Source organism: Vespa mandarinia, chromosome 18 (assembly GCF_050613455.1).
Source record: "Vespa mandarinia isolate Hongniang chromosome 18, ASM5061345v1, whole genome shotgun sequence".
NCBI lineage: Eukaryota > Metazoa > Arthropoda > Insecta > Hymenoptera > Vespidae > Vespa > Vespa mandarinia.
The window spans coordinates 1,079,488-1,093,027 of NC_140827.1; the positions used below are offsets into that span (position 1 = coordinate 1,079,488).

The window sequence follows — 13,540 nt, forward strand, 5'->3', positions numbered from 1 at the left end:
AAATTAAAAATGCTTGGTTATGTCAAGAAACTCGATTTATGGATCCCTCACCAGCTTAAGGAAATTCATTTGACGCAACGCATTAGCATCTGAGATTCGCTTCTGAAACGCAACGAAACTAATCCATTTCTGAAAAGCCTAATTACTGGCGAGTGGATAGTTTATAACAACGTTAATCGGAAGAGATCGTGGGTGATGAAAGATGAACCAGCCCAAACGACATCAAAAGCAGAGATTCACCAAAAAAAGATTATGCTGTCAGTCTGGTGGGATTATAAAGGAATTTTGTACTTTGAACTTATGCCACAAAACCAAACGATCAATTCAAACGTGTACATTCAACAACTCGTCAAACTGAGCGATGCAATTCAAGAAAAGCGGCCGGTATTGTCAAATAACGTAACGGTGTCGTTTTCCACCATGATAATGCAAAGCCCCACACGTCTTTGATCACTCGCCTAAAATTATTGCAACTGGATTGGAATGTTTTATCATATCCACCATATAGCCCTGATCTTACGCCTTCAGACCACCATTTATTTCGTTCCATGCAGAACTCCTTAAATGGTAAAATTTTTAATAACGCTAATGACGTCAGATTACATTTAATTCAGTTTTTTGATAGCAAAGATCAGAAATTTTGCGAACGTGGAATTGTAACACTGCCAGAACGATGGCAAAAGGTCATCGACAAGAACGGATAGTATCTAATTGAATAAAGTTATATTTTTAAACAAAAATTAAGAATTTTCCTTTTTATTTGAAATCCACAATCACTTAGTTCCCAACCCAATATTATTTTAATAAGATTTTGCTGAAATCAGTTAGTCATAGTATTTTTTCTGAAATATTGTTAGATTTTGTCAGAAAATATGGCAGAAAATAAAGAACATTTTTGTCAGATTTTCTTTTTCATTACCGAAAAAGCAAAAACCCGTCGCAAACTCGTGAGAAAATTTGTTCTTTATATAGAGCTATAGAATGTTATAGATAATTCAACACCAAAAACTGGTTTTGAATATTTGAAGAAAAAAATTTGGATGGAAAAGAAATATTTTACAAAATATGTTAAGATTAAGTGATCACAACAAAATTTTATTAAAATGACATCTAAATGAAAGATAATATTTACGTGTGTGAAGTTGATAACGGTACAAAACTGATATTTCCTAAAATCCTACTTTGTGAACTTTGAGAGCTCTTGTTACGTCCCGCTCGGTACAGGTCTCAAAAAAAAATATTACAAAGAAGTTTTTCGAGGAGCTCCTATCTGCCGCGAGATTAGTATCTTTTTGGCCCTTATCTGCTATGTGCAGTTCTTGGCTCGGGTTTGGTATATAAGCACACACAGAATGACTCGAGACACGGCACTAGAGAAATTAATGGATACACTTACCTTGTTTCCTAATCCCCGTAAATTCCGCTTCGATCCTCAAATACTAGGGTGTTCGCGGGTAATGGGGTGATAAATGAACTATTGATACACGCTTCCTGTTGAACGTAATCGGAATGAGGCGGTAAGGTCCCTCGTTCTCCTTGCTCGCTTCCTTGTTGCCATAGATCCCAAGGTGAAGTACATATGGGTATCATGTAACGTCGCGAGAAGCTGGCACAAATGATACTTCCTATCGACACGACGCGTTCTCGGCATACGTGAGGATTTCAGAAGAAAGGATGAAGATTCACTCTGCGAGCCGTACGCACCTCTAGTGGAGATTCGATAGAAAGCTATCTTTCGCTCGTGTGAGTCGTACGCACCTTTAACGAAAGTATAACTTTGAGGTTTTAGGGCTAATACCACGTGAGAGAATTTGTTGTATACGCGGTAGAGTTCACTTGATTAATTGATTCTTGAATCATAGAGATGAGTAACCTTACAGGTTTTAATGAAAATAATAAGAAGGATCTTGAATGAACTTCGACACATGCAACCGGAGTTATTCAAGTGAATATACAAAGTTGGCTGCCCTTTATAATACTCAAAATACCGAAGTAACTGACAAGGTAACTTCTGAGAAGTGAAAGGCAGAATAACCATTCTGCACAGCTTATATACTCTATTGAACTGCGGTAGGCGGCTTGGGATGCCGCTGCCGTGAACCATGGTGGGGATGATGCTGTCCTGAGTCATGGTGGGAAGCGCAGCATCCGTGTATGATGGGAAGAGAATTTCCAGCCGTGCGGAGTGTTCCATCCCGCGTCTTCTGTTTCTCCCTCCTTTCCACTTTCTCTTTCCCTCTTTGGAACACATCTGTGTCACTGCTGCTTTTCTACATTTGAAAAACATCTGTGTCTTACTGCCTTTTCATTTTCTCTTTCTGTCCTTTTCATTGTGTTCGTATTATATTCTTTATAGAATTTTAGTTATAAGACTACGAATGTAGTCTAAGGTAGTGCTAAGGTATCTCTATTACTTACTATCTTGTGTTTTATAAGAGAATTAATTTGTTTAACACGTTCACGCCGGCGCGGGCCACCGGTGGCCCGCATTCGATTGTGTTATTAAACGCTAAAAATTAACGTTTATTTATTATAAACACTTTTTTAATAACAATTATACTGAATAACTTATTATATAGATAACTTTTGTTCAATAACATAAACATAATGGTTCAGATTGTGAATGTAACTCAAATTCTACAAAATTAACATAATAATTCAACATTGCTCTATTTATAACATCATTATTTATTATTTTTTGTGTAATCTGTTAAAACATTTCAAGCAAAGTGCTGGCTGACCCTTGCACTGACCACAATACGTTTTAACTCTTTTAGATTTGTTAGTGGCATAATCTCTGCCTTTTTTCTTGGACAAATTTTTATAGCATTCCTTGCAGCGTTTACGGAATTCTCTTGCAGATCCCTCATATGATTGAAGAACATGTTTACGTGATGTTATATGACGGTATATTTGTTTATTGACCAAAAGGTGATCAATAATAACTTCCCTAAATTGTAACAAATTCATATTTCTAGTGCCCCATTTTTTATGAATATACCAGGCATTCACAAGAGAGGTTCCATGTATTAATTGTATTATTATTTTTTGGTACCATTTAATGGTTTTTCGTAAACAACTATAATACTCCGATAGTTGATCTGATAAATCAATGCCTTTTTTTGCAATATTATAATCAAAAACAGCATCGGGCTTTACTTTGCCATTTGTTCCTTGCACAAATTTACACCGGTGATTCTTTGAGGTAGTTAACATACAAACTGGTCTTTCGTCAGTCTATTTCAGAAATTTTACATCGCTACGATTTTCGAAACTCATCATTCTACCACGTTTTTGTTTTTGTTTTGCCTGCGGTGGTAGAAATTTTTGGTTTACTTTTACAGTACCACAAATAAATGTATTCTTCTCTAAAAGCTCTTCACCCAAAGGGACACTTATATAATAATTATCAATAAATAGTATGTGGCCATCAAATAATAAACTATTTAGTAATCTCATTACTAATGTGATTTTTCAATGATCGTTTCATTTTTCCCGGCATAAATTTCGATATTATAAGTATTATAAGTATAATCTTCAGGCAAACATAATTTGTATAATTTTACGCCATACTTATGTCGCTTGCCTGGGATATATTGACGAAACCCTAGACATCCTCTTCATGGGACCATACTTTTATCGATAACGATATTTTTGCCAGGTTTGATAGAACTCTTGAAGGTATCCACAATTGCTTCAACAATGTTTCGAATTTTGTGCAACCGATCTTCAGTTCTGGCTGTGATATTGTCCGAAAAATGTAAAAACTTAAGAATGGATAAAAAAACGGTCACGTTTCATTGCATTTTTTATGCGTGAGTTCGCATACATGTCATTCTTAGACCAATATAATCTAATTTCTGGTAATTGCACTACACCCATAATAAGCAATATGCCAATAATAGTATTCACTTCTTCTTTTGTAACAGACTCCAAGGCCTGTTGATGCATTCCACTACTAGATGAAGAATTATTGTATAGCATATTTATTTCTTTCTTCAACTATCTTCTCTAGTATGCAATCCGTGAAGAATAGTTTGTATAAAGTAAAAGGATCATTACAGTCAGTGTTTTCATATAAAAATTCCTCTTCTTCCGAATACTCATTTATTGGTGAATTTCTTTCTTTTACTTCCTTCCATTCTTCACCATGATCATCTTACTCTGATTTAGAAATCAAATCTTCTTCCTCTGTAGAACATTCGTCCACTTCACTGTTTACATTAACAAAATTCTCATCTGAAGAGAAAGAATGTTTCCATAATCTTGATGCAGTTCTCCTGCTTCTTCTATTGATAGATTCATCAGACGAATCACTTATTTCCATATCCATGTTATCTATTATTTATAAGGACAAAAATTAAAAAAACATTCTAACTGGCTTTCGAGTTATACTTACTGGCAAAAATCTGAGGTTCGGATGAAAAAACCGCACGAGTAACACAACTTGCAAAATAAGTACTCACTATACAATTAGCAAACGTAAAACTCTTAAACAGGTCTGAACAGGTAATAATCGCGCGCCACCAGATGAAACGCGACAAAAATCCGAGCACCGCCTCACGGCGAAGAACATAAAATTCGGCCCCGGCGTGAACGTGTTAATTTATGATTCCCTTTACGTTGGGCTCGAATGTGTCATATAATGGTGTTAGTGATTAATGGAAATAAGCTTCTTAAAACTTTAGAATAACAAAGAGATTGTAATGTATGTAAAGGTGTATCCCCATTTTATATTTAATGTGTATTACATTGATATAATGACTCCCTATATGGTGGACACGAGGAAATAAAAATTATGCGTCTTTTGCTAAGTGCAAGAGTGACATCGGACATAACACTGTGTAAACCAACAACTGACTGCCGTATCTAGAGGGCGTCAGCTGCTGTAAACTAATAAATGATTGCCGCATATAAGCGGCGTCAGCCTCCGTGGACCGAAAAGTGACTGTCGTATGTAGATGGCGTTAGCTGCTGTGATGCACCAAGTGATTACCGTATTTAGACGTTACCCCTCGCGAAAGGGTTAAGATTATTTTTAAGTTCAGCAGCGATGTTTATTGCACTTATCGTTGGATTTTGTTTTATTTTTCGAATTATGCATCGGTTAATGTACTAATTTATTTTGATTTTACATTTGTTTCGTGGATTATTCATGTCTATCAAATGATTCTTGGAATCGTGAACCATGGTGATCTACTTACAATTTTAGAAATTTCACTCAGTGTTTTGTACTTATTATATAAATATATAATAATTTTCTTTTCTTCTTCAATAGTTTCATTTTCGTCCCATTTTATAATTATCATTGGTGAATATAATTAAATTTATAATATTTTTTGTATTTACAATGCCTCCAGATATACTGATCCTAGATATATTGATATAAGATGTATTATCTTGTATTTATCCCATGTACAGTATCACGAATCAAAAACTCTACGAATATTTATTGCACGTATATTTTCTGCTTATTTTTGAAGAATTGTTAATATTGTAAACACAAAAGAAAACTAACTTAATTTTAAATCTTAGGATCTTCAATCGTAAAATCGAATTACATGTGGTTTTAAGTACGTCTTGATTCCTTTGCTTCTTACAATCAACTCTGTATTTTCTGCTCGATATTTGTTTTCTCTTTCGTTTGTTGCATTATCCATTATCCTCATATATTTCGAAAACATTCAGTTGAAGTTCGCTTGACAAACGAAAATCTGTACCGTTAAAAACTTTTGTACTCCGCGCGTTTCTCTACTACTGCCTACCAATAACTCCAGCATATTTTTGAAGCAAAGCGTCTGAGAAAAAAGTTTTACTTTGAATGGAAAAAATTACACGTGCTTGTGAATGTATTTGATATTATTTATTATATGAATATCAATTTTTACTTCTTTTATTATCATATATTACCGTCATCATATGTATCATGATGTATATGAAATAAACATATTCTTTTTCTGCTTCTTATTATTATATTATTATATTACATATTATTATTATTATTGTAATAGTAGTAATAATAATAATAATATGAAATTAACTTCTACAGTGGAATCCATAACAAAATAGGGCTGGGAAAGAAATTTCGCAGAAATGATAACGAATTCATATATTGATCTTTACTAAAAAGATTAAATAATATGTATATTTCGGATATAATTAGTAAATTAGTTTCAGTTGATTACATATATAATGAACCATTGGTATTCTGTAAGAAAAAAGCAGAATATATTATATAAAAAATAAAAAATGTATATATACAAATATATAAAATCATTTTAATTATACTTAAATAAAGTTTTCTTTGATAAATATGATAATCTACAAAAATTGGAAATAATTTCACCAAGAATAGTTTCTTTTTCATGTTACGCATAATTATCGGTAATGGTTCTAGTATCATGGATATCAGGAGTCATAAATAATTTAATAAATTAGTTCATATTATAAACAATGTAATGAACATGTGAAATAAATATCGATCAGTCAAACAGAACGATGCTTTTCGATATAAATATTCACACGCATTATGCAACTGATAAATCAAAGATAGATAGATAGTTATATACATGCATACATACATACATACATATACATATATATATATATTAATATAAATATCATATTCATAGAAGTGTGAAATTATAAATGGGAAGATAGGGCTAAGAAGAGAGAAGTAAATACGTGACGTTGAGATGAGTCGTTTATAAAATTATAAACTATGCGAAGAATCAACTATGGCAAAATAATAGTGGAGCAGTGAGTATGTTTACTGTTTGTAGGAGGGAGTAAGAAAGAATAAAATGTATAGGTTCTATATAGAGCGAATAATCGAAAGGGAAGAAGAGTTAGCGAGTAAGGGTTATGAAGTAAGAGAGAGAGAGAGAGGGAGAGAGAGAGAGTTATAACGAATGAGTGAGAGGGAAGAAAGCATGTGGAACCGGCCAAAAGCAAGTGTGTGCGTGTCGAAAGATAATTCCGACCCACTTGGATTACCCACGTGCTCGAATTTTATTTCTACACGTGTGTGCGCATTTTTAACTTTCTTTATTTTTATTTATTTATCTTTTTTGAAAATCTTAAATAACAATTAACGAACAAGTTCAATGTTTCAATTTGAATTTTTCATAGTCTCTCATTGACGTATTTTCTAAATGGATAAGGCTAATATGAGATTTGTTCATATCGCTCATCTCTCTCTTTCTTTCTCTCCCCCCTACTAGCTCTCTCTCTCTATCTCAAGTTCACGATATCGCGACAGTCTATTGCCCGTCCAGTAAAACCAGTTGCAAGAGCAGATTTATACTGATTCAAGGACATGAACTAACAAAACGTTTCGACCCTTAATATATTTTCAAATGCAACATCTGCTCGTGGAACAGATGCGTTTACCACAGACGATCAGTTTACATTTATAAAGAGGTTTTCATAAGGGAAACCTGTTGCCCGCAACAATTAATTCTCATTTTTATTTGTTCGCATTATAATGTATTCCCTACCACATATATGCCTACATATGCACGTATATATACATTATATATGTAGTCTCAATCGTGCATCGGCAACAGAAACTACGAAAAATTTCCAAAACAGAATAATTGTAATAGTAAATCTTCATTAATTATATTTACAATGATATATTCCCTTCATATTATTAATGTTCTGAAATTTATAACTATTTTTTTCGTTCAGTAATTCGTTATACATTTCGTTTAATAGTTACATTTTAAATTTGTCGATTTTTCGTTCTTTTTGATATTATACTTTTATAAATTCAAAAAATATTTATTAATTAAAATGAAAAATATATAGGAATATATAAATATATACAAACACACACACACACACACACAAACATACAATACGAATCATAAAAGAGAGAAACTAATATAAAGTAAAGAACATGAGTATATGTAGATTTTTTAAGATATATGTATAGGTATATAAAAATAATTAAATCTATATAGTATGTGTTAATATAGCAATTTAGTATAATATAAAAAATTATCGTAATATAATATATTGTAAATATAATACAATTGTATATAGTATTTATATATTACCATTCAAATATTTTTTTGAAAATATGTAAAATACACATGATACTACATATTAATATGCTGATACTACATATAAAATATATTTTATATGTAATAAAATAAATGTACAAACAAAACATAATGCATACAAAAAAAAGAAAAGTACCTAAAAATAATTGATTTTCCATATTCGAATTTAGTATCAAACGTTAAAAAATTTCTCAACCCGAGTTTGATTGATACGTCGTTGTTTCATTCATCTAATAATAAAAATTATTTGTTTTTATAAAAAGTATAAAAAAAAGAAAATAAAGAAAAATTATATATTTCTTTCCAAAAAAAGAAAAAAATCTCCTTTAATGATGGGTTGGTATAATTACGCCTGAATTCTCCAACGCCATCTAACGATCTGTCCTGGAAATGGAAAACTGATAAAGAAATAATAGCCCTGTTCTTATTAGACATATAAGGTTAAGTTACCTTAATTTTATAATCAATCTTCGTTTAAAAAATAGATTGATAGATACGTTTGATCCTATGGCTTGTTATAGTGATATACTTTCGTTATGTGTAACAATTATGTTAAGTTAATACCAATATTTAAGAAAATCATTTGCATAACCATATTCTCAATATATATAGATATATCATAAAATAATATTTTACTATAATGTCTTTATTACGAATTATTCGATATAACGAATTATTCGTTATTTTTCCGTTAACTGCAAGGTAATTATTCTCCTTTAAATCATTATAAGCTTTTAGAAAAAGAAATTATACTTGATGTTACTAATTTTTTTCCTTTTTTATACAAGTCATCTTTGTATATTATTGCTAATATTGAATATCATTAAGGATAATAAATATAAAAATCTTTTTTTCAGAGAATTCCTTTTGAGTAATTCGTCCAAAAGAAAAAGCAATGTCGTCGTTCAATTCAAGAAAGACTTCAACGCCATATTTAGTTCATCTATTAAACAAGAGTACAAGAAACAAAAGATTCTATCAAACATTTATAAAGTTGGTTGAAGAACATTAGCAACAGATGCAACTTAACATTAAAAATAAATATGAAACAAATTTCAAGCAAATAAACAAGATAATGAAGTAACAAGAGATACTGACCAGTCGCATTTTTCATGGAAAGACTTTTTGGAGTATTTATATCCACATACTTGTTATTTATTGATTTCTTTGTCAGTAAGTATGAAAATATTAATAAAAAGTAAATTAAGCGTACACAATACAATTATCTTCCTTCAAATGTTCATAAAAATGATATAACAAAAAATACTCTAATCAAATTAGATTATAGATATAAAATTTATTTATCGACCAACAGAAATTAAATTTATTAGGTAATATAAATTTAATTAATTGTGCAAGTGTTGCGGTACCGGATGAGATATTTTCTACCGTCTTCGTGTAAATCCATATTGTTTCACTACATACTGTATATTTTTTTATTTGTAGAGCGCCCTAATGGTTACAATGTTAAATTCTTGGATACTGCAGTCTATTGGTAATATCATAAATATATTGACAAAAATATACCAAGACAAAAAAAAAATGATTCTACATTGAATACTTTGGAAATACTTCTTAGACCACCATTTGTGCTGGCACATATATATGTTGCACAAGTATGCACATTTTATATATCTTCCAAAATTTCAAATATGTATTCAAAATATGTACATCGCAAGGCTAAAGAAGTTCTACACAATTTATTGATCGTGTTATTTCCATAATAATGTTATAGCCTCAGCTGAGAGTATCAATGTTATTACGTATGTCAACAGTTTTATATTTATTGGTAATCTATTAGGAAAAAACTTGCGTAATTTTTCTACAAAAACTCAAAATCAAATTGTGGAAGCTGCTGTTTGTGAAGAAGCTATCCAAAATATACCAACGGTAAATTAAGAATTATTCTATACTTTAAAATCTGCTCAAATGCTATACCAATGGAACATTGATATGTTGACCATAACACCGAAATAACTTGTTTTGACGTTACGAAAGTATTTTTATTATTCTAAACATATAATGGCAAAATAATAATAAAAATGGTTGTATAAATATGGTCAAGAATGTTATTTTAAAGTATTTTCTTATTAGTCATGTTGTTGAAAATTCAGTGACTGTCAATGTTCTTTCAACTTTTACAATTATAAACATTTGAAGTACTTTGGTGACCGATGACTATAGTGAAACAATTGCGGTCACATATGACCACCGTGGCGATCAACGTATTAATTTGTATAATGATCTTTTTATTTTTTACAGGTAAAAGCGTTTGCAGGAGGAAATCAAGAAACAGAAATATTTTCTAAAGAAGTTGAATATGCAACTGAGTTATATGAAAATTTAGAATTTGGTATTGGTTTGTTTTTAGCAGGAACAGATTTATTTTGAAATAGTATTTTGCTTCGTTCATTGTACTTTAGTGATCATTTAATGTCTATTGGGCAATTAACATTTGGCGATCTTATGGCATTTTTTATGGCAATCGAAATAGTTCAAAGATCTTTCTCTCAACTATCTTTATTGCTTGGAACATACGTAAGAGGAATCAGTTTAAGTGCCTAATTTGAAATTTATTTTATGATACTTAAATATGCCATCAACACCAATGTTAGTAGGAATAAAGCAACCATCGATTTTAATATTAATCGAAGCAACGATATGTAAAAAGACTAAATATAATTAGTCACATATCTTATTGTGTATTCTGTATGAATTTTATCTTTTTTAAATTTAATGCATTGGATTATGAAAGCAAAAAAATGGTTCAGAGTGCGTTAGAAAATGTAACTAGAAATAGATTAGTTATTGTTCATAGACTAAATACTATTAAACCTGCTTATGTTACTATTGTATTACAATATGTTATTGTAGAGATAGGTTGAAAAATGAATCGGTGTTCTTTCACTATCTGCGCATAGCTACTTTATCTTGCAATATTTTGTTCTTTTTTTTGTTCTTTTTTTTGTTCTTTTTTTTTCTTTTCTTCTTTACAATTTACAATTAAAAATGAACTAAAAGATATTGACAATTGACAATTATTTTTTATCATTCGGTATTATATTATATTTACTCGTATTATTCTGTTTTATAATTGATGCATCATTAATGATTAACAAAATATAATTTTTTTTGGAAGTAGCTTTACTCCAATTTTTTTTAAATTGAAAAAATCGCGTAGAACTGTAATTATTATAATATAATTAATTATAATTAATAATTATTGTAATAAAAAGTTACAATTATAATAATTATTATAATTATTAACATTAATCGCTATAAAATTATTCCTTAGTTCATATTCCTAAGTTCAGAAATTTTAAATGTTTCTTTTTGTAAATTTAGTTATACTTAAAGTTGCATAATAAAGAGTATATTTTGAAAAAAATGTAATAATAAAAAGAACCAAATTATAAAAAGAAATATCTTTGCAAATGAATGTGATGTTATTAAATAATTAAAATAATATAATCTTATTTTCAAATTGTGTATTATGGTTAGACGAGAATCAATGAAAAAATTCCTCATAATAACTAAATTTTATATCTTGAAGAGAAAGATTTTTACATTGCACGCATGCGCGAATGCACACACATAGAGAAAAACGTGATGATTAAACAGATGACTTAAAGAGTTATGAAAACACACGAGGGAGTAGGTATTACGAACGGATTGTGAAAATATTCATTTACGTAATCCTTTTTGAAAATCGGTAAGTAGAAATTCAATCTACCCTGATATTTATTTCGCGTGAATCCCTATATCTCTTAAAAGCATACATGTAAAACATAGCATATATGATTTGTAATGAATATTGGAAAAAGCATTTTTGAAATATTGATCGTATTGAATAAGTACTTATATTAAATTGATGGTATAATGATAACACAGTGATGAATACGTAGAAGCAACTTCTCTCGTATTATTTAAAAATATTCTTGAACAAACATTATCTTAATAAACAAATAAATCTCTTAATTATATCTGCAGTTTTGAGAATTTTGAAATTTAAACTTCACTTTGTTTTACTCTGATTTTTTCTAAACTCATTCTTCAATTTATATTTCAATTTTCCATTTTCATAATCATTTCTGCCCTCGGTACTGTTTCCTGTTATATCCAAATTATTATTATTATTAGTCATGATCATCTATTTAACTTCGTTTTTATGATACACCGTGTTAGGTATTTTGAATTTAAATCGAGACTTGCTAATTCAATGATCGAGCAGACACCAACAATCCTCTCATTAAAATTAAATTTATCTCTGGAATCATTATTGTCGAGATAATCATTTCTATCGTCGATTGAATCATAAACGATCGTCGGCTCATACTTTTTACCATCATCTTCAATTTCTTTTTCATTTTCTACTTCAACATAGATCAATAGATTCTCCTCTTTAGAATCATCGTTATTCTACTTAAAATTTTTCTCATCATTTTTAATTTCACCGATGGTTTTGAAATAAATACAATGATCGTATCTATAATTTGCTAAACAAGTGCTATCCAAATTATCATTAAATCGATATCCAAGAACATTATCAACTTTATGATTGATCTTCATTTCCTTTTCGTGATGAGATCTACGTTCGATTTCTTTCGAAAATATGAGATTAGTTTGTTCGAGATAATATTCCACTTTGATATACGCTTCTGACGGTCCTTTGATAATTTTTTTAATCTTACTCGATCATATTGTCCCAAATTAATGAGAGAAAGTGAATACCTTTGAAAAATACCATAAGTTAGGTGCGCGATAATGAATATAGCGCGAATTAAATATCGCAATATATTTGTTGAAGTGAAATACAATGGTAGATGTGTTCGAGTATATTAACGTAAAGTTAGTTGTGCTAGCTATTTCGAAAAGAGTAATCTTTAATACGATTCGGAGATCTGAACGATGTAAGTTCGAAAGGTTGATTGACTTTTTGGTGTCTCTCGAAATGTCCGCAAGAACAGTAATGAGAGTAGGAAAGGAGTAAAACAGAGCGGAAATGAAATACAATCAATTCATGGAAAAGAAAGATGACTATTGATCGGAGACAGGTCAGGATATTTCTTTCAAATGTTTAAACAATCCTATGTGTTATCCTTTTGTTTTGATGATTTTGTAGACTAGAGGGTGCCAATGGATATTTCAAGCATCTACTTTCAATGTTTATTTATTGTCCGATCAAACATATTATTGAAACTATATGCTTGACAAAAAAATGCATAAGCTCGAAGAAAAATAGCAATGTATTTTTTATCTATACTCATTCTTAACGAGTTTCCAAAAAGTTCCCAAGGACAGATATTTCCAATAGTGATATATGACTCTTAGGAAAAATTACTATGATTAACTGAGAGACACACGTGTGCGTCAACATATTTGTCCCCTTAAATGATCACGTTTAAAGCAAAAAAGAATAAAGATATTCGTTGAAGATTCGCTAAGATTTATTTGACATAAATGATCTATTA

The 13,540-nt window shown here is 30.2% G+C and overlaps 1 protein-coding gene and 1 pseudogene across 6 annotated transcripts in view; both read right to left on the bottom strand.

Annotated features, from left to right (window-relative positions):
* The window catches only part of LOC118450979 (uncharacterized), a 63,795-nt gene extending 58,935 nt beyond the window's left edge, over positions 1 to 4,860 (bottom strand). For 3 of the 6 annotated variants that reach the window (XR_014983211.1, XM_085662471.1, XM_085662467.1), the window contains exons 1-2: positions 4,400 to 4,860; positions 1,397 to 4,338 (exon numbers count right to left, since the gene is read on the bottom strand). The gene's annotated coding sequence lies outside the window, so the exon portion shown is untranslated. Of the gene's footprint in view, positions 1 to 1,396; positions 4,339 to 4,395 lie in introns of all 6 variants that reach the window. The other 3 variants (XM_085662470.1, XM_085662469.1, XM_085662468.1) reach the window with 3 other exon arrangements.
* Positions 4,861 to 12,084: 7,224 nt separating this feature from the next.
* Positions 12,085 to 12,816, bottom strand: LOC146872430 (uncharacterized; annotated as a pseudogene).
* Between the last annotated feature and the right edge of the window lie 724 nt (positions 12,817 to 13,540).